Genomic DNA, 19,226 nt, shown 5'->3' on the forward strand with positions numbered 1-19,226 from the left:
CATTTCAACGAGTTTCGTTACTTTTCCTTATATTATCCTTTGCATTAAATAACTACATAAAATATTACTGTAATAGTTAAATTTAGAGTTTCAAGGCATCATTACTAAGGTAAGTTTGTAAACTACACCCCTAAAAAAAATTTTCTTAAAGAACGTGTCAAGTCAATTTGGGCTAAGTAAAATAAAACCGAGGGAGTATTAGTTAGAAGAGTTTTTAACTATTTTACTCTCCATTTCATTGGTATAATTTTTGAACAATCATAACATTATATCATAATTGAACTGTTTGTGGTCTTAAAAAACAATAAGTATTAAAGGTGAATAATAATAATAATTAATTTTGTCTTAAACTTCTATGACGAATAATTTGAGATAACTATTTTTACCAATTACGACAGATAATTTGAGACAGAGAGAGTAGATCGAAAGGCAGAGTCTGTGGACTGACAAAGAATATTAAATTCTTCCATTTTTGAATTTTCGTTTTTTATGTATAAAAAGAGTTACAACATCGAAAGACAATTTGTGTATCTCTTTTTTTTTTTTTTGAACATTCAAAATAATATTATATTACTTACGTAATTAAGTCAGTACAAGCCATAGAAGTGTCACATAGGACACTTTGATTGCCAAAACTAGCTAGCATCAACTTCTTTCCTAAAAATAGTACTACTACTGATATCATTGTCTAGTAGCTTCTTAACAAAACATGGAGGATTAACAAAACGATAAACATTGGTAGAGCTGGACATTGGGGAGCTTCCCTTTTTTTTTTTTTTAAATGCAATTACGCCGTACGGTGGCGTGTCCCTTCCATATATATCCAAATGCTAGTTACATAAGAGTAGGAATAAAAACTGTAACTGCCTAAAGAGTTTTTGTAAACTAGGAAACTATAAAACTACATCTTCCATAAGGCAAAAAAAAAAAACTCAGCTAAACAGAGGCAAATTCATGTCCCAAAAAATTACAAGAAATGGTTCCACCTGTGGATGTGTCGAAAACTTGCCATATGAACCAAATCCAATTTATAAGAGCCTCTTGCCTGAGCTGGTAGTCCATTGACCGACGATCTGTTAGGTTTTCCATTCCATTTAGCCAAGGCATCCGCTTCTCTGTAACAATGTTGGATTTTGTAATTGCCTTGTTCGGTTGCTTCTTAGTCTCCTGTATGGTGTCAAGCATTTTCCATGGAGGAATTGTCTTTCCCAGTAGCATATTCACAACCAACAGAGAGTCGCATTCGAGAATGATATGACTCATACTATTGTTCATGCATCAATTCAAACAAAAAAGAACAGCCTTGGCTTCTGCTAAGTTGCTTCCTTTGCTAATGCATGTGCAACTTTGTTTCCTTCTCCGAAGCTATGTCAAAGCAGCAGATTGGTCTCCTGGAACATTAACCATCTGCATTTCAAAAGAAAGAATCACTACAAAAAAAAAAAAAAAAAAAAAAAAAAATGGTTCCTTACGGTGGTGTTTTTATGACGGTTTCTATAACCGCCACAATAAGCGAAATAATAAGGCGGTTTTCCAAATGCCATATTAAGAATTTTATTTGCGACGGTTTTAATATTATTACGGCGGTTTGAACCGCCGCTATTTTTTTTAATTAAAAAGAGTACATCCCACAGCATATTAAGGTTGTACGTATTTAGAACCTTCCACAACATATTCTCTCTTTCGCCAAAATTGCTCTCAATCGCTCTAATCAATCACTCTAATCTCCCCAATATAGCTCAAAATTCTCAAAATCACTCTTAGTCGCTTTATGGTAATAGCTCTAAACTCTGAATCGCTCTATAGTCAATCACTTTGTTCTTCTTTTTTTCTATTTTTTTAGGGTTCTAGTGCTTTAATTTTCGTTGCTTTGTTTGGCATTTGGATGCATGCAATTAATTTTGACATTTTTAGCGGTAGTTCATAGATTTGATGCAAATTTGTTCAATTTTCTGAGTTTCTATAGATTTTATACAAATTTTGTCATGTTTTTATTCTCACTGATAAGATGTTGGAGTTTACAATTGTTTACAATTTCATCTTGAGGCGTTAAAGTAATTACTAGTTCTAAATCAGTCACTTAATGAATGAGATATTTTGAGAAAACTTTCTTTCTTTGTCAAGAAAATGCAAGTATTCTGATTATGCAAACTATTAATTTCGAATTCTGGCATTTGAATCAGTTAGCTATGTTTGTCCCCAAATTCTAATTAAGTTAAAGTTACTATGTTAGAGAATTTGTATTATTAAACTATTAGGTTTGATATTTTCCTAAATTTTCGCTGCTTTGGTTGGTATTTGGGTTGCATGCAATTAATTTTGACATTTGTAGTTATTTTTTTAGTTGTTGTTCATTCTAATATTAACCTAAATATCATATTAACCTAATTTTGACATTTTTAGTTGTTGTTCATGCTAATATTAACCTAATTTGGCATTAAACCGTTTGATAGGTAGCCGAGGGATCAAAAGTTGCTGGTGAAGCTATTGGGATCATATTGAAGTGATACACTTAAACAAGCTATAGATCTAGATGATAGCAATTGGTTTGATATTTGCTTAAATGATATTGAAGGTATGTTACTGTTGCTCCGCTATTATATTTTTCGTTGCTATATATTTTAAAAATTAGAATGATTTGCTTTCTTCTTAAAAATAGGACAAGAATTAGAATGATTGCTTTCTTCTTAAAAATTTAAGTATGATTTGACTGCATACTGCTTAAGCGTCATCCGGAAAGTCTGAGAGAAGGTGATTTGAAATGCCAATGCCTTAAAGTTGGTAAATGATGGTAATTAGTATTTATTTATTTGTGTTTTCTATTCAGAGGTCAAGTAGTGTAAGTTAATGTGTAAAATGTGTTCCTATTAAAACTTGTCTTGAAATTGACTTTTTCTAAGTATGCTCACTTCCATTTGCTTTTTTACTGACATGACCATGGTTAAAATATCTTACATTCTTCTCTGTACTATGATTTTGGATATGAGAGTTTTAGTTGAGTATGAATTCCAGTAATTTGTGCATCGATTTGCTATTTTTCTAAGCTTAAGCGGTGTACTTCACAGTTCTTGCTCGATTTTCACATCAATTAAATTGTTTGGTATCATTCTCATCCTTCTCTTTTCAATTTTGGATCAGAGTAAGTTTTTATTGAATGTGAATTCTAGTGATTTTCTACAATGGTCTATGATTGTTTCCATTCGTAGTCCCATTGTTTAACTTTGTTAGCTTGGTATAAGACAGTTGTTTTACTTAAAAAATGAAGACAGGTTTAATTTCATTCAGTTGTCAATTGTCTACTCTGTAGAATAAAGTTGCAGCTGCATAAAATAACACTTCTATCATTGTAACGACCCGCTTGGTCGTTATAGTCTCTTCGACACTTTTTGACCCAAGGAGACCGTTGACACGCTTCCCGAGTTATTTAGATTTGACTCGGGTGACTTTTTGTGAAATTTGGGCTTTAAGCGAGAAAAAGTTGACTCCAACCTAACTTTTGGGTAAACGGACTTTTTCAGGAAATTCGTCGATTCTGAGAGGTTCGGATGGTTATTTAGAACTTGTGTGCATATCTAGTTCGGTTCCCAAGGCACTCGGGTGCATTTTGGGACTTGGGTTGGGAAGTTGGAATTGAGGTATCGGGGGTTGACTCGGTCAACGAGGCCTCCGTTGGGAATTCCGAGGTCACGAGTGTGTTCGTAGCGTGTTTTTATGTATGTATGTGTATGTGGTTTGTGAGCAGATGGCCTCGGGTATTAGTCGGGATTTCGAATTGAGATAGAGATTATTTTTGGGGAAATTCTAGTGCTGGTGTCCGCTTTGGCGGCACCGCTGCTTTGGCGGCACCCTTACCACCTCAGCGGTACCGCCATAGCGGAGGGATGGGCCGCTTTGGTGGCCAAGTGTATTTGAGGCTCGACCGTCACAACGGTCTGAGAGATCGTCGAGTCGAGACCGCTGCCGCCAAAATGGTATTGGGTCTGGTTATTTCATTAATTGTGTATTAAAAACCCTTAGTCCCCCATTTATTACTATTCCAAAATCTGAGCTATTTGGAGCAAATCTAGGATATTCTTGGAGAAGATTCTTGATGATAAGTCCTTCTAATCCCTTTGCTATTTCATTATCCCTAATCATCTTAGAATCTCTTTATCTTGATAGTTCATTAAGTGATTGAAGATTAAAAATGGGTTTAATGAGTTATTCTTCTAGGCTTCTAAATCATGATTTGTTGAATGGATTAGCTTCCTTAAGCATTGAATTGATGATTAAAATCCCTTATTTCATAACTTCTTCCTAATTAGAGGCTAATTTATGGAATTGGAAGTTAGGGTTTATACCCAAATTTGGGGGTTTTGCCTAGAATATGAATTTGAGTGAATTGTTGATTATTCTAGCTTGCTATTGATGAGAATTGATCACCTAGAGATTTAATTTCATGTTGTGACCTTTAGATTCCTAATTCCACCCTTCTAGTTCATAAACCTTATCCCACAGGTTGGGGGGGATTTGGGTCTTAAATAGAAGTAGGGTTCGTTGATGTTCTTCTTGATTCTAATTTTTTGATTCGAATGTGCCTAGACTTTCTTTATCTCGAGGCTCAGAGGAAAGGGAAGTCTAAGGAGTGATTGTTGGTGATATTGTTGTTCGGCCTTCCATGTAGGTTACAGTTTACCCCTGTGGTGAGACTTCGACCAACGAAGCGTATAGTTAGATGATATTGTTGGAGATTTCATGTAAACGTTCGGGTATGATGTTGGGTTGGATGTTGCCTTAGGGTTGGTATTGCTTATGACTTGTTTGATCAGGCTAGTGGCCTGTAGACTCCATATGACCCAGCTTGGTACGTTGTGTATAAATTGGTGGATTGTTTGTGAATTGGGAGTAAATCGGAAGGATGAAATTACTTGATATTGATATTGGTAATTAGTGTACGCCTCGTTATTGGTATAGCCATTTTGGGATAGTCGGCCCTTATTGTTATGGATATTGGAGATTCATTATGTTTACTGTATGGATCATATGTTGATGATATTGATGCGTTGTGTGTGGCACAACTTGAACTTGATATTATTCATTGTTTGTACTTGCATCGTTCCATATTCATTTCATATCATCTTATTATGATGTGTGACTAGCTGTTACACCCCGGAAAAATTTTCGTTCGCGCACAGTGAATCGACGGGCGAAGGACGATTACGAGTATCGAACTAGTGATGTCTTAATGATATTTAGGAGAAGAATTATAATGCCCCTTATGTTGGTAATTAAGTGCCAAGTAAGTTTCAAGAAGGACCCATAAGCCAAATATGGGCATAAGCCATCCAAAAGGGCGAGTTAAGGAAACATTTTCGGAGGATCTGGTTTGGAGGGGCCAAAACGCCATTGTAAAGTTGGAATTTGGGAAAAACACCACAGTATGGAAGTTGTAGATAACTGAAATATCTTTCTAACCATAGGTCGTAGGCCCTCACAGCATATCGGGATCAAAAGTTATGGCCACTCTACGACAGACCGTTTCGGGGCAAATAATATCACCTTTCTGGCACACTCCGCGACACCACCTGCGGCTCGCGGACACGACCCGCGACCACGCCGTTTCATCGCAGATTGTGCCAGTGAGGGTCGGTCATCTGGCGAGCTCCCCGACACAACCTGCGACTCGCGGAGCATGTCCGTGACTCGCGAAGTGTGTCGCATGTCGTGCCAGTCCAGAAAATTCTGGACCCCTTTTAAATGTACCCAACTCGTCCAAAAATCATTTTTTCCATCTTGTTGGCTAAGGAAAGCTCTAGAACTCTCTCCAATATCCATCTATAAGAGATATCAAAAGAAAACCAAGATCAACAACATCAATTACATGAAATCAAGTGGGTAGATTCAAGTAAAGCTTATCTTCTTCAAGGAAATTCAAGAAAGAATGAAGTAGGGTTTTGGTGCTAAAGAGGTATTCTCTTTCAAGGCTTGTTCAACCATCATCCAAGGTGAGTTTTATGATCATCCCATGTTGTTTAAGGTATTAGAAAGCTTAGATGCTTGAAATGTAGAAGAACATAAAAAAATGGGGTAATTTTGAGTGAATAGTGACACAATTGGATGATAGAGGGATTGAATCAAGGATGTTGGTATGTGGTGATTATGAACATGTTGGGAATGAAGCTTAGGCTATGAAATGAGTTTTATGAATGCGAAAAATACGATAATGAGCTATAACCCTAAATGTGAGTTAATTGGAAGAAAATGGTGGATTTTGCTAAGTGCATATGAATGACGAGTGTTGATTGTGATATTGTGAGTAATATTGAGAATGTTGGGAGTTGATGTAGAACATGGGAGAAGTAGTATAAACAAAGGAAGTGCTGCCCAATTTTTCCTAGAAACTAACGACGCGTTCTCATAGTTATTTAGCTAATGTACCTCACATTCTTTAATGAAGGTGACGACGTGACATCGGAGGTGAACGAGTGACCGATAGCTTAGCTAAACAACAAAGGTATGTGAGGCTAGTCCTTCCTTCTAATGGCATGAATCTCTTAGCTTAAATCCCTATTCCTTTCATGAGCTCTCACCTTCTAAGAAGTTAAAAGCTTATGCCTATGAATGTCTCTATAAGATAAGCTATACGATATGAGGATGTTATTCCTTGCCTACACTCACCTTATGTACTAGTCCTTTCAAGGTGAGGCAGAATGTCCATAATGGTTCCATAATGTATCCGGGGGATTACGACCTTACGTCACCCCGATAGAATAAAGTTGATCTTGAGCCGTATATACATATCATGATAAGATGAGTATTTTATGATGACCATACTATTATGAGCATTTTGCATTAAGCATGTCATGAGCATTTTACACCGTGCCTAGTTGGCCGGGCAGTCACCGCCAAGGCGGGCAGCTATACGGAGACACCATGACCTTTGGGCATGGGCAGACACCACTAGTGGGTGGCATGAGATGGTACCCCGGACGCGGGAGGCCTGGACGCGGGCTACTATTATTGATTATCACACCGTTCCGATATGAACGGGCAGCTTGTGTATGATGCATACATGCCATGATGATGAGTATGAGTAAGACAACATGCATTACTTCTTTTATGATCAGTAGTCAGATCCAGATGTTATGTTGATGCTTTTCTATATTGTAGATGTATTCTTTCACTGTTTATGCCTCTCATACTCAGTACAATGTTCGTACTGACGTCCTTTTTCTTTGGACGCTGTGTTCATGCCCACAGGTAGACAGGGAGGAGACATTGCTCCAGATTCTTAGAGTTGCCAGTTGATTGAAAGCCCTCCATTGTTCCGGAGGTGCCTGTGATGATATTTTGTGTATAATTGTATATGTCGTTCCATAGAGGCTTGTAGATACTCGATGTGGGTTGTATGGTCTCATGGAAGGGTCATTTTGTATGTATGTACATATATGTATTATTTTGCTAGCCTATAGGGCTCAAGTATATACAATGCTTTTGTTTCCAAATGAAAATGGTTTTCTTATAAATTAAGTATGAAGTGATAATCGATTGATAAAGAGGCTAAGGAGTAGTCACACGAGTGGTGCTCGGTGGTTAGCACGGGTACCCGTCGCGGCCCCTAGCCGGGTCGTGACAAAAGTGGTATCAGAGCAGGTCGGTCTTAGGAAGTGTCTACAAGCCGTGTCTAGTAGAGTCTTGTTTATGGTGTGTTGCGCGCCACACCAATAAACAAGAGGCTACAGGGCATTTAGGAAAAATGACCATCTTTCTTTTACGAGATCGTGCGATAGGACCGTAATGTAAGATTCCCTTTATTCTAATTGTGCGTTATGGTTTCAGCGATGCCGCCAAAGAAGAAGCAAATCCGCGCAGTATTAAATGCCGCCGGTGAAGGCACCATCCGAGAACCTCCAGTTGAGTTGGGACATAGCGAGGCTCAGGGTGCCACTTCCTCGCATGCCACTCCCACTTCTTCTTCTACCTTGCCCAATGTGGAAGAGCAAGCAGGAGCCCCAACTCCAATTCCTCCGCCGGTTGCTTCAGGCCAACAATTGACCGAGGCTATTCAGTTATTGACCCAGTTGGTGGCTGCACAAGCACAACGACAGAATATGGGTTCAAGTGACCGGGCAGCAAGTACAAAGGCCCGTGATTTTATGAGTCTAAATCCTCCAGAGTTCTTCGGGTCAAAGCCAGAGGAAGACCCACAAGGTTTTATCGATGATATATTGAGGCCATTGAGGGTTGTCCATGCCTCCGAAACTGAATCCGTGGAGTTGGCATCCTATAGACTCCGGGATTTGGCGGTATTATGGTACAACAATTGGGTATTATCAAGAGGGGAGAATGCGCCTCCTCCGGTTTGGCAAGAGTTTGTAGATGCTTTTACTCGCCATTATTTGCCACCCGAGGTCTGCCGAGCTAGAGCAGATCAGTTTCTGAACTTGAGGCAAGGGAATATGAGTGCCCGAGAGTATAGCATGCAGTTCAACTCCTTGGCTAGATATGCTCCGGCTATGGTGGCCGACATGGGAGATCGGGTACATAGATTTGTGAGTGGTTTGGGCCCACATTTATTTAGAGAATGTTTGACAGCCTCTTTGCAAGACGGGATGGACATTTCCCGGATACAGGCTCATGCTCAGAATTTGGAGGGGCGACAACCACAACAGAGGGGTGATCACGACAGTGATAGGAGGCCAAGCAAAAGAGCTAGATCTATGGGAGAGAGTAGTGAGTATAGAGGGGGACCAAGGCAGCCGCATTCTAGGCACTCAGGTCAGTCAGCGACCAGTGCACCTCCCAGATTCCCAGACAGGAGGTCCGACCGTTCTTTTCAGCCAGGTCAGGGACAGAGTTCGAGAGCCTTAGATTTTCAGTCCAGGAGAGATCAGGGTCAGAGGAGACCCCCAGTACCGAGGTGTAATCAGTGCGGTAGGCTGCATTCGGGACAGTGTCGCCTAGGTTCGGATGCTTGCTATACCTGCGGGCAAGTCGGTCACATGATGAGGGACTGCCCCTCAGCGAGAGATAGGGCTGGGACTCAGCCCACAGGTTCAGCATTGGGTTCTTCGTCAGCGCGCCAGATAACACAGACTCCCCAGATGACAGCAGGTAGAGGCAGAGGTAGAGGGGGAGCATCTACTTCAGGTGCTGTTCAACCTCGTGTATATGCTCTAGCTGGGCGACAGGATCTTGAGTCTTCCCCAGATGTTGTCACAGGTATATTGTCTATATTCTCCCGTGATGTGTATGCGTTGATAGATCCGGGTTCTACATTTTCTTATATTACTCCATATATTGCCGGTTGTGCTGGGGTGAAACCCGAGCTCGTTAAACCCTTTGAGGTACTTACTCCGGTTGGTGAACCCGTGATAGCAAGACGGGTATACAGAAATTGTATTATTGTGATATGTGATCGTCAGACCCAAGTTGATTTGATTGAGCTAGAAATGGTTGACTTCGATATAATCATGGGTATGGATTGGTTGGCATCGTGTTATGCAAATGTTGATTGCCGGACAAAAGTGGTTCGATTCCAATTTCCAGGAGAGCTCGTGCTTGAATGGAAGGGTAATGCAGCATCGCCAAAAGGGTAGGTTTATTTCCTACCTCAAGGCGAGGAAGATGATAGCAAAGGGATATATTTCTCATTTAGTTCGGGTTCACGACACCGCGGTAGAACCGCCAACTTTTCAGTCAGTTCCGGTGGTGAACGAATTTCCAGACGAATTTCCGGATGAACTTCCAGGTCTTCCACCAGAAATAGAAATTGATTTCGCTATTGATGTGTTGCCAGACACAAAGCCTATTTCTATTCCTCCTTATCGGATGGCTCCGGCAGAATTGAAAGAATTAAAGACACAGTTGAAGGACTTGCTCGAGAAGGGATTCATTAGACCCAGTTCATCACCGTGGGGAGCACCGGTCTTGTTTGTGAGAAAGAAAGACGGCTCGCTACGAATGTGTATTGACTATAGGCAATTGAACAAGGTGACGATAAAGAACAGATATCCTCTCCCAAGGATTGATGATTTGTTCGATCAATTGCAAGGTGCCAAGTGGTTTTCCAAGATAGATTTGAGGTCGGGCTACCATCAGGTGAGAGTTAGAGAAGCGGATATTCCTAAAACAGCCTTCAGAACGAGATATGGCCACTATGAATTTCGAGTGATGTCATTCGGGTTGACTAATGCTCCGGCTGTATTTATGAATTTGATGAACAACATATTCAGGCCTCTCTTGGATCTATTTGTGATCGTATTTATCGATGATATTCTAGTGTACTCTCGCACGGAATCGGAACATGCAGATCATTTGAGAATTGTTCTTGGCATTCTTCGAGCCCGGGAATTATATGCGAAATTTTCAAAGTGCGAGTTCTGGCTGAATTCGGTAACATTTCTGGGCCACGTTATTTCAGGTGATGGCGTTCGAGTCGACACTCAGAAAATCGAAGCTGTGAAGACTTGGCCAAGGCCTACGACGCCCACAGAAGTTCGTAGTTTCCTGGGTTTGGCAGGCTATTATAGGAGGTTTGTAGAGGGATTTTCATCTATCTCGGCCCCATTGACGAAACTAACCCAGAAGGCGGCTAAATTCCAATGGAACGACGCTTGTGAGCGTAGTTTCCAAGAGTTGAAAGACAGGTTAACCTCAGCTCCAGTTTTAACACTTCCAGAAGGATCAGATGGTTACGTGGTGTATTGCGATGCTTCGGGTGTCGGATTAGGATGTGTATTGATGCAGCATGGTAAGGTTATTGCATACGCTTCGAGACAATTGCGGAAGCATGAAAAGAATTACCCCACGCATAATCTCGAATTGGCTGCAGTCATTCATGCCTTAAAGATGTGGAGACATTACTTGTACGGTGTGCACGTGGATATCTATACAGATCACAAGAGCCTCCAGTACATTTTCAAGCAGAAGGAATTGAATCTGCGACAGAGGCGGTGGTTAGAACTATTAAAAGATTACGATGTTGACATTTTGTACCACCCCGGGAAAGCCAATGTAGTAGCCGATGCACTTAGCCGCCGATCAATGGGCAGTTTATGTGAAGTCCCCCCGGAAAGGAGAGAGATGGTTCAAGAAATCCATCGGTTGGCTAATCTTGGAGTACGTGTGCTTGATGCGGGTGAGGCAGGTACTAGTATCAAAGATTCTGCAGTTTCGTCCTTGGTTATGGAAGTGAAAGAACGACAATGCGAAGATCCTTAGTTATGTCATTATAGAGACGTATCTCATGGAAAAGAAAACTCTTCGTTTGAAGTTTCTAGTGATGGGGTTCTCAGATACCGAGGAAGATTATGCGTGCCGAATGTGGCAGATCTGCGCTGACGAATCTTAGAGGAAGCTCATTGTTCCCGGTACTCTATCCACCCGGGTGAGACTAAAATGTACCATGATCTCAAGATGATGTATTGGTGGAGTGGTATGAAGAGGGACATAGCAGAATTTGTGACACAGTGTCCAAGTTGCCAACAAGTAAAAGTTGAGCATCAGAAGTCGGGAGGCTTATTGCAGGCTATAGAAGTACCTCCTTGGAAATGGGAAGTGATCAACATGGATTTCATTGTGGGATTACCTCGCTCTCGGGGTAAGTATGATTCGATATGGGTGATCGTGGATAGATTGACGAAAGCAGCCCATTTTCTCCCAGTCAAAACGACGTACGCAGCAGAGGACTATGCAAGGCTATATCTCAAGGAAATCGTGCGGCTCCATGGCATACCATTGTCTATTATCACAGACAGGGGAGCACAGTTTACAACTAAGTTCTGGAAGTCTTTTCAAGAAGGTTTGGGCACGCAAGTGAAATTTAGCACAGCATTTCATCCACAGACTGATGGGCAAGCCGAGCGTACCATTCAAACCTTAGAAGATATGCTACGGGCGTGTGTGTTAGATTTTGGTGGTAGCTGGGATGATCATTTACCTCTCATTGAATTTTCATATAACAACAGTTATCATTCTAGTATACAAATGGCTCCATATGAAGCGTTATACGGAAGGAAATGTAGATCTCCAATCGGATAGTTCGAAGTAGGAGAAGCACAATTAGTGGGCCCTGAATTGGTCCAGCAAACCATAGAAAAGGTCAAAGTGATTCGAGATCGGTTGTTGACAGCCCAAAGTCTCCAAAAGTCCTACGCGGACAACCGCCGACGAGATCTGGAATTTCAGATTCATGATTAATTGGGTGTTCTTGAAAGTGTCGCCAATGAAGGGGGTGATGAGATTTGGCAAGAAAGGAAAGATAAGTCCGAGGTATATCGGACCCTACAAAATCATCCGCAAGGTGGGACAGGTAGCCTATGAATTAGAGTTGCCTTCAGAGCTTGAATCAATCCATCCAGTTTTTCATGTTTCGATGCTCCGCAAGTGTGTTGGAGATCCCACAAAGATTGTCCCGATAGATGATGTGCAAATAGCGAAAAAGTTAACTTATGAAGAAGTGCCTATTTCCATCTTAGATAGGCAAGTGCGAAAGCTTCAAAACAAAGAGGTAGCTTCAGTTAAGGTCCTGTGGCGGAACAACAATCGGGAAGAAATGACTTGGGAAGCGGAAGAGAGTATGAAGTCAAAGTATCCGCACTTATTCCAACCCCCAGGAGAAATCCAGAGCGAAACGCCAACGAAATAAGGTACGTATACATTAATTTTTATGATTTTGGTCGTGTGTGGCCACAAATATGTTGCTATTGTGATGTAGCCCTGTGAGGCGATGATATTATGGGTTGTTGTGACAGGTTAGTAGTGCCATAGTACAGGGGAAACTCTGGCGAAATTTTCGTAGAATCCCGAATAGTTTAACATTCGAGGACGAATGTTCCCAAAGGGGGAAGAATGTTACACCCCGGAAAATTTTTCGTTCGCGCACAGTGAATCGACGGGCGAAGGACGATTACGAGTATCGAACTAGTGATGTCTTAATGATATTTAGGAGAAGAATTATAATGCCCCTTATGTTGGTAATTAAGTGCCAAGTAAGTTTCAAGAAGGACCCATAAGCCAAATATGGGCATAAGCCATCCAAAAGGGCGAGTTAAGGAAACATTTTCGGAGGATCTGGTTTGGAGGGGCCAAAACTCCATTGTAAAGTTGAAATTTGGGAAAAACACCACATGATGGAAGTTGTAGATAACTGAAAGATATTTCTAACCATAGGTCGTGGGCCCTCACAGCATATCGGGATCAAAATTTATGGCCACTCTACCACAGACCGTTTCGGGGCAAAATAATATCACATTTCTGGCACACTCCGCGACACCACCTACGGCTCGCGGACACGACCCGCGACCACGCCGTTTCATCGCAGATTGTGCCAGTGAGGGTCGGTCGTCTGGCGAGCTCCCCGACACAACCTGCGACTCGCGGAGCAAGTCCGCGACTCGCGAAGTGTGTCGCATGTCGTGCCAGTCCAGAAAATTCTGGACCCCTTTTAAATGTACCCAACTCGTCCAAAAATCATATTTTCCATCTTGTTGTCTAAGGAAAGCTCTAGAACTCTCTCCAACATCCATCTATAAGAGATATCAAAAGAAAACCAAGATCAACAACATCAATTACATGAAATCAAGTGGGTAGATTCAAGTAAAGCTTATCTTCTTCAAGGAAATTCAAGAAAGAGTGAAGTAGGGTTTTGGCGCTAAAGAGGTATTCTCTTTCAAGGCTTGTTCAACCATCATCCAAGGTGAGTTTTATGATCATCCCATGTTGTTTAAGGTATTAGAAAGCTTAGATGCTTGAAATGTAGAAGAACATAAAAAAAAATGGGGTAATTTTGAGTGAATAGTGACACAATTGGATGATAGAGGGATTGAATCAAGGATGTTGGTATGTGGTGATTATGAACATGTTGGGAATGACTCTTAGGCTATGAAATGAGTTTTATGAATGCGGAAAATACGATAATGAGCTATAACCCTAAATGTGAGTTAATTGGAAGAAAATGGTGGATTTTGCTAAGTGCATATGAATGACGAGTGTTAATTGTGATATTGTGAGTAATATTGCGAATGTTGGGAGTTGATGTAGAACATGGGAGAAGTAGTATAAACAAAGGAAGTGCTGCCCAATTTTTCCTAGAAACTAACGACGCGTTCTCATAGTTATTTAGCTAATGTACCTCACATTCTTTAATGAAGGTGACGACGTGACATCGGAGGTGAACGAGTGACCGATAGCTTAGCTAAACAACAAAGGTATGTGAGGCTAGTCCTTCCTTCTAATGGCATGAATCTCTTAGCTTAAATCCCTATTCCTTTCATGAGCTCTCACCTTCTAAGAAGTTAAAAGATTATGCCTATGAATGTCTATATGAGATAAGCTATACGATATGAGGATGTTATTCCTTGCCTACACTCACCTTATGTACTAGTCCTTTCAAGGTGAGGCAGAATGTCCATAAAGGTTCCATAATGTAACCGGGGGATTACGACCTTACGTCACCCCGATAGAATAAAGTTGATCTTGAGCCGTATATACATATCATGATAAGATGAGTATTTTATGATGACCATATTATTATGAGCATTTTGCATTGAGCATGTCATAAGCATTTTACACCGTGCCTAGTTGGCCGGGCAGTCACCGCCAAGGCGGGCAGCTATACGGAGACACCATGACCTTTGGGCATGGGCAGACACCACTAGTGGGCGGCATGAGATGGTACCCCGGACGCGGGAGGCCTGGACGCGTGCTACTATTATTGATTATCATACCGTTCCGATATGAACGGGCAGCTTGTGTATGATGCATATATGCCATGATGATGAATATGAGTAAGACAGCATGCATTACTTCTTTATGATCAGTAGTCAGATCCAGATGTTATGTTGATGCTTCTCTATATTGTAGATGTATTCTTTCACTGTTTATGCCTCTCATACTCAGTACAATGTTCGTACTGACGTCCTTTTTCTTTGGACGCTGTGTTCATGCCCACAGGTAGACAGGGAGGAGACATTGCTCCAGATTCTTAGAGTTGCCAGTTTATTGAAAGCCCTCCATTGTTCCGGAGGTGCCTGTGATGATATTTTGTATACAATGCTTTTGTTTCCAAATGAAAATGGTTTTCTTATAAATTAAGTATGAAGTGATAATCGATTGATAAAGAGGCTAAGGAGTAGTCACACGAGTGGTGCTCGGTGGTTAGCACGGGTACCCGTCGCGGCCCCTAGCCGAGTCGTGACACTAGCACTATTGATGGATATGAGAAGGAACAATAATGACTATGGAACATGGTAAGTCACCTCTGAGCTGTGTGCGGAGGGGCTGATATGGAACACTGATATTGCGATACTTGTAGATAATTGGGTCCTCTGAGCTGTGTGCGGAGTGACGGTCCTTGAAATTTGCGGGTCCCCTATGGGTTGTGTTGGAGAAAATTACCAAATTAAGCACTAGGTAATCATAACCCAACCATTAATTGTTGATTTAGCCCAAGGATTAGCCTAATTTCTGATTCAAGTAAAAACCCCCAAATTGGGTATGAACCCTAAATCTCCAAATCCGAAATTCAACGTTAAAAGTGGAAGATACATGATTAATAAGCTTAGATTCTTCAAATTTTAGCATAACCATCATCAACTTATCATACATGATCCTAAGGGAAAAACCCCCAAAACCCTCCTTCAAATTCCATCTCTAAGGGATTGTTAAAGGGAAAGGGGAAATCTAAGATGATTGTGATTAAGGAAAAGTAAAGGATTATGCAAGTTTACCTCCAAGAATTTCTCCAAATTATCTCCAAGAAAAGTTTCCTCAAGCTCCAATATCGAGATGGGAAATAATAAGGGTCTAAGACTTATTTAAAACACATTTAATGAATTATAACTGCCCGTCACTGCCACGGCGGTAGGGATGCCGCTACGGCGGCTGAGATACTGCCACAGCGGTATGGCCAACATTACACATGACTGCCCCAGCGATCATCACACTGCCACAGCGACGCCACTGGGGCGGCTCTGGTGCCGCCATTGTGGACACCAGACACCAGAATTCCCTTTTTTTTCCCCAAGTGTTCAATCGAAATCCCGGGTTATATTCCCGAGGCCATCTTCTCACAACCCGACCACCTAACCCATACAAAAATACGCTGCGAACGCGCTCGTGGTCTCGAAATTTCCAACAGAGGCCTCGTTGACCGAGTCAACCCCTGATGCCCTAATTCCGATTTCCCATCCCAAGTCTCGAAATGCATCCGAATGCATTGAGGACCGAACCAAATACACATACAGGTTCTAAACGACCATCCGGATCTCTCGGAATTGACGAAATTCGAAAAACGTCCGTTTGCCCAAAAGTCAACTTCGTGTCAACCATTTTTCACTTTAAGCCTATATTTTCACCAAAGTTGCTCGAATCCGGTCTAGACACCTCGGGAAGCGTGTCGACAGTCCCCTCGGGTCAAAAGTGTGCTAACCAATGCTCAGGAACGGGCGAAAACGCCAAAAAGATTATAACGACCAAACGGGTCGTTACATAAACTACAAAAAAGGACAAGTATCACCGAGCGTTAACTATTAAGATTAATTTACAAAAAGAAAAATTAAAATATCAATTGTGAAAGACTTTAATTAAATTTTATATTTTATTTTTATTTTATTTTATTAAAATAAAAATATAATACATAGATCGATAAAGCAAGGAAAATATTAAATGTTGATATAATATCAACAAGATGTTTAGATATTCTAAATAATAATCAACTAAAATAAATCTTAAAAACCATTTCACTAATTTAGAATCATAGCAAAATTGAGAGACAAATATATTGGATGTAAGAGTCAAAATGAGTTGTTATACGTAAATATGTATAACTAGAAATTAATGAATTAATGAGCTGAAGGATATACTTGATAAATATGTATTTATGGTAGGAATATTTTATATTAAAAGAAATTATTTTCTGCTTCTGTTTCTATTTTTTCGAGAAACAAAAATCTTTAGCTTGTCCCCAATTGCAGAAAAATCTCTTCTACTTCTACTTAAAATTAAAGCAGTTCTATAACTTGTCAAGGCTCTAAAGCTTGTCAATAAAGCATTAAATATTTATTTAGCTAAATAGAGTTTAAATGAGGTAAATTAAACTAGAATAGAAAATAAAGAGTTAATGGCAATCAAGGACACAATCAATCCTCACCTACACTCTAAGCAGGTCAAAGTTTGCCAAAGTAGTCACTACTCATTAATTATCAGTAAAAACTTACGTGTATGGTTTACCATTACATTATATTAGCTCACTATGGTTAAGTATTTTAATAAGGTATAAATATATAATAATATCAATAGTTTAGTGAAAAAGTTTTGTACAAATATATATCATGTATCTATTGGTGATTTAGTGTAAATAAATACTGATGTGGATATCTCACACGAAGAAATGACGTCGATATGTTTAAATAGGTAACACTATTAGTTAATATTTATATGAAAAATATTGACTAGTTAAGAATTGAGACATAAATATTTTTAAAATTAATTTTTATGTAGATATTATTTTTCGGAACATTAATTATCACAACTTTGTTGTTCTTGAAGAAGAACAAAGAAATACAAATCATAAATATAGTAAATCGGTATTGACAAGTAGAGATTATCTTGTAGGGATACTTCTTTAAAAAGGAGAATTTATTTTTGTATTTGCAAAATCCGCAGTATCCACGTGGACGTACTAAATATTGACACATGGCGGCGAGTGACAGATCAGGTCTGAGTCAGCAAGCGAGGGCCGGGATTCCGAGAGATCACATACAGCCAGCCGGAGGGTTAACTTGGCACTCCCCTCCGAAGACAGATCTAGGCTACAACTGATTCAGAGAAGCTCACCCGTCAACCGGTCCTGCACATGCAAACAAAGCTGACAGGTGTTACGGGATATCCCAAGTCTCTCGTCTCCCTCTAGTCTTAAGTGTGTAATATTATTCTTTATTGCAATTTATTATCACAACATTAACATTGGTAATTAAGAGAGCATGATTCGGGGATCATGCACCCCATAGTTCTAGTCTAAATAGGGCTTTTCATTTCATTGCAACGGATCATCGAAAACTTCATAGAAAACTTAGCAATTTGATTAAACTCTTATTTTTGTTCAAGTTCACAAGGCTTGATGAGTTGACAGCCCGCAGACTCTAGCTCAGTGCTTCGATCAAGCTCAGGCTACTTAATTTGATTCTCATTTACTTTCTTTGTAGTTTAATTTACTTGTTCTTGCTTAATATATAGCTAATTTGGTCATATTAATCCGTGCGATCATAACCACATATACAAATTCAATTATACCGTTTTACAGGTAAACAGATGCATTATGCAGATATGTAATAGCCATTTGGAGATCTTGATTTTGGCTGTCAGTTAAATTAGCCTTAAAACTCTCCTTATCAAGCTTATCTTGCACTTGGAAACATAATGTTTTCACTGTAAATTAACGGGGATATATTTTTATTTATCCAAAAATACGAACATAAATTAGTAATAGAAATAGAAAAAAGGCATACAAACACTCTCAGACTTATTCGAAATTCTCAACTACACATTTATTCTTTATAGAAAAATATATTATACAAACAATTTTTCACAAGTTATTTTGTTTTTCACTCCCTTAAAGAGAATGAAATACACTATCTTCACCACATTAGCGCTTAGGGAGTTAACAATTCAAACTTTATAATAGTCCAGGAGACAGGGCCGGCTCAACAAGATCGGGGGCCTAAACCCAAACTTCACAGAGGCCTAAAGTTTTTTTAAAGAAAGGATAGATCGTCATATATATTTTATTTAAAGTCTATTTTTCTAGCTTTTTAGATGTGAAGTCATTAACTACCGTTTTATAATCCATTTGTTCTAACAAATCCTTTTTAATTGATAGTATAGCTATCAAGGGCTCCTTTTTGGCATTTAATTAATTCTTCAAAAAACAAAAAAAAAAACTCGTTTTGGAATTAGATTTACAACAATGTACCAAGTGTAATCCCACAAGTGGGGTTTGAGAAGGATACTATGCAGACTTTACCCCTACTTTGACAGGTAGAGAAGTTGTTTCCCATAGACCCTCGGCGCATATCAAAATAGTACGGAATTAGAATATTTAATAATAAGAATAGTAAAAACAGGAAATTAAATTTGATAATACATATATATATAATTTTTGGGAAAAAGACATACAATGGCCAACAGGCCAAAGTAATCTCACATTTGGACCTAATACCGTGAGCGGCCGGCCGACCCAAATTATT

At 39.8% G+C, this 19,226-nt stretch overlaps 1 long non-coding RNA gene across 1 annotated transcript; it reads left to right on the top strand.

Annotated features, from left to right (window-relative positions):
- Positions 1-900: 900 nt before the first annotated feature.
- On the top strand, positions 901-18,051 carry LOC132610708 (uncharacterized). Its single transcript, XR_009571274.1, has 3 exons — positions 901-1,774; positions 2,454-2,575; positions 17,647-18,051. It is a non-coding gene; the product is annotated as an uncharacterized LOC132610708 (long non-coding RNA).
- Positions 18,052-19,226: the final 1,175 nt, after the last annotated feature.

Source organism: Lycium barbarum, chromosome 9 (genome assembly GCF_019175385.1).
Source record: "Lycium barbarum isolate Lr01 chromosome 9, ASM1917538v2, whole genome shotgun sequence".
NCBI classification, from domain to species: domain Eukaryota; kingdom Viridiplantae; phylum Streptophyta; class Magnoliopsida; order Solanales; family Solanaceae; genus Lycium; species Lycium barbarum.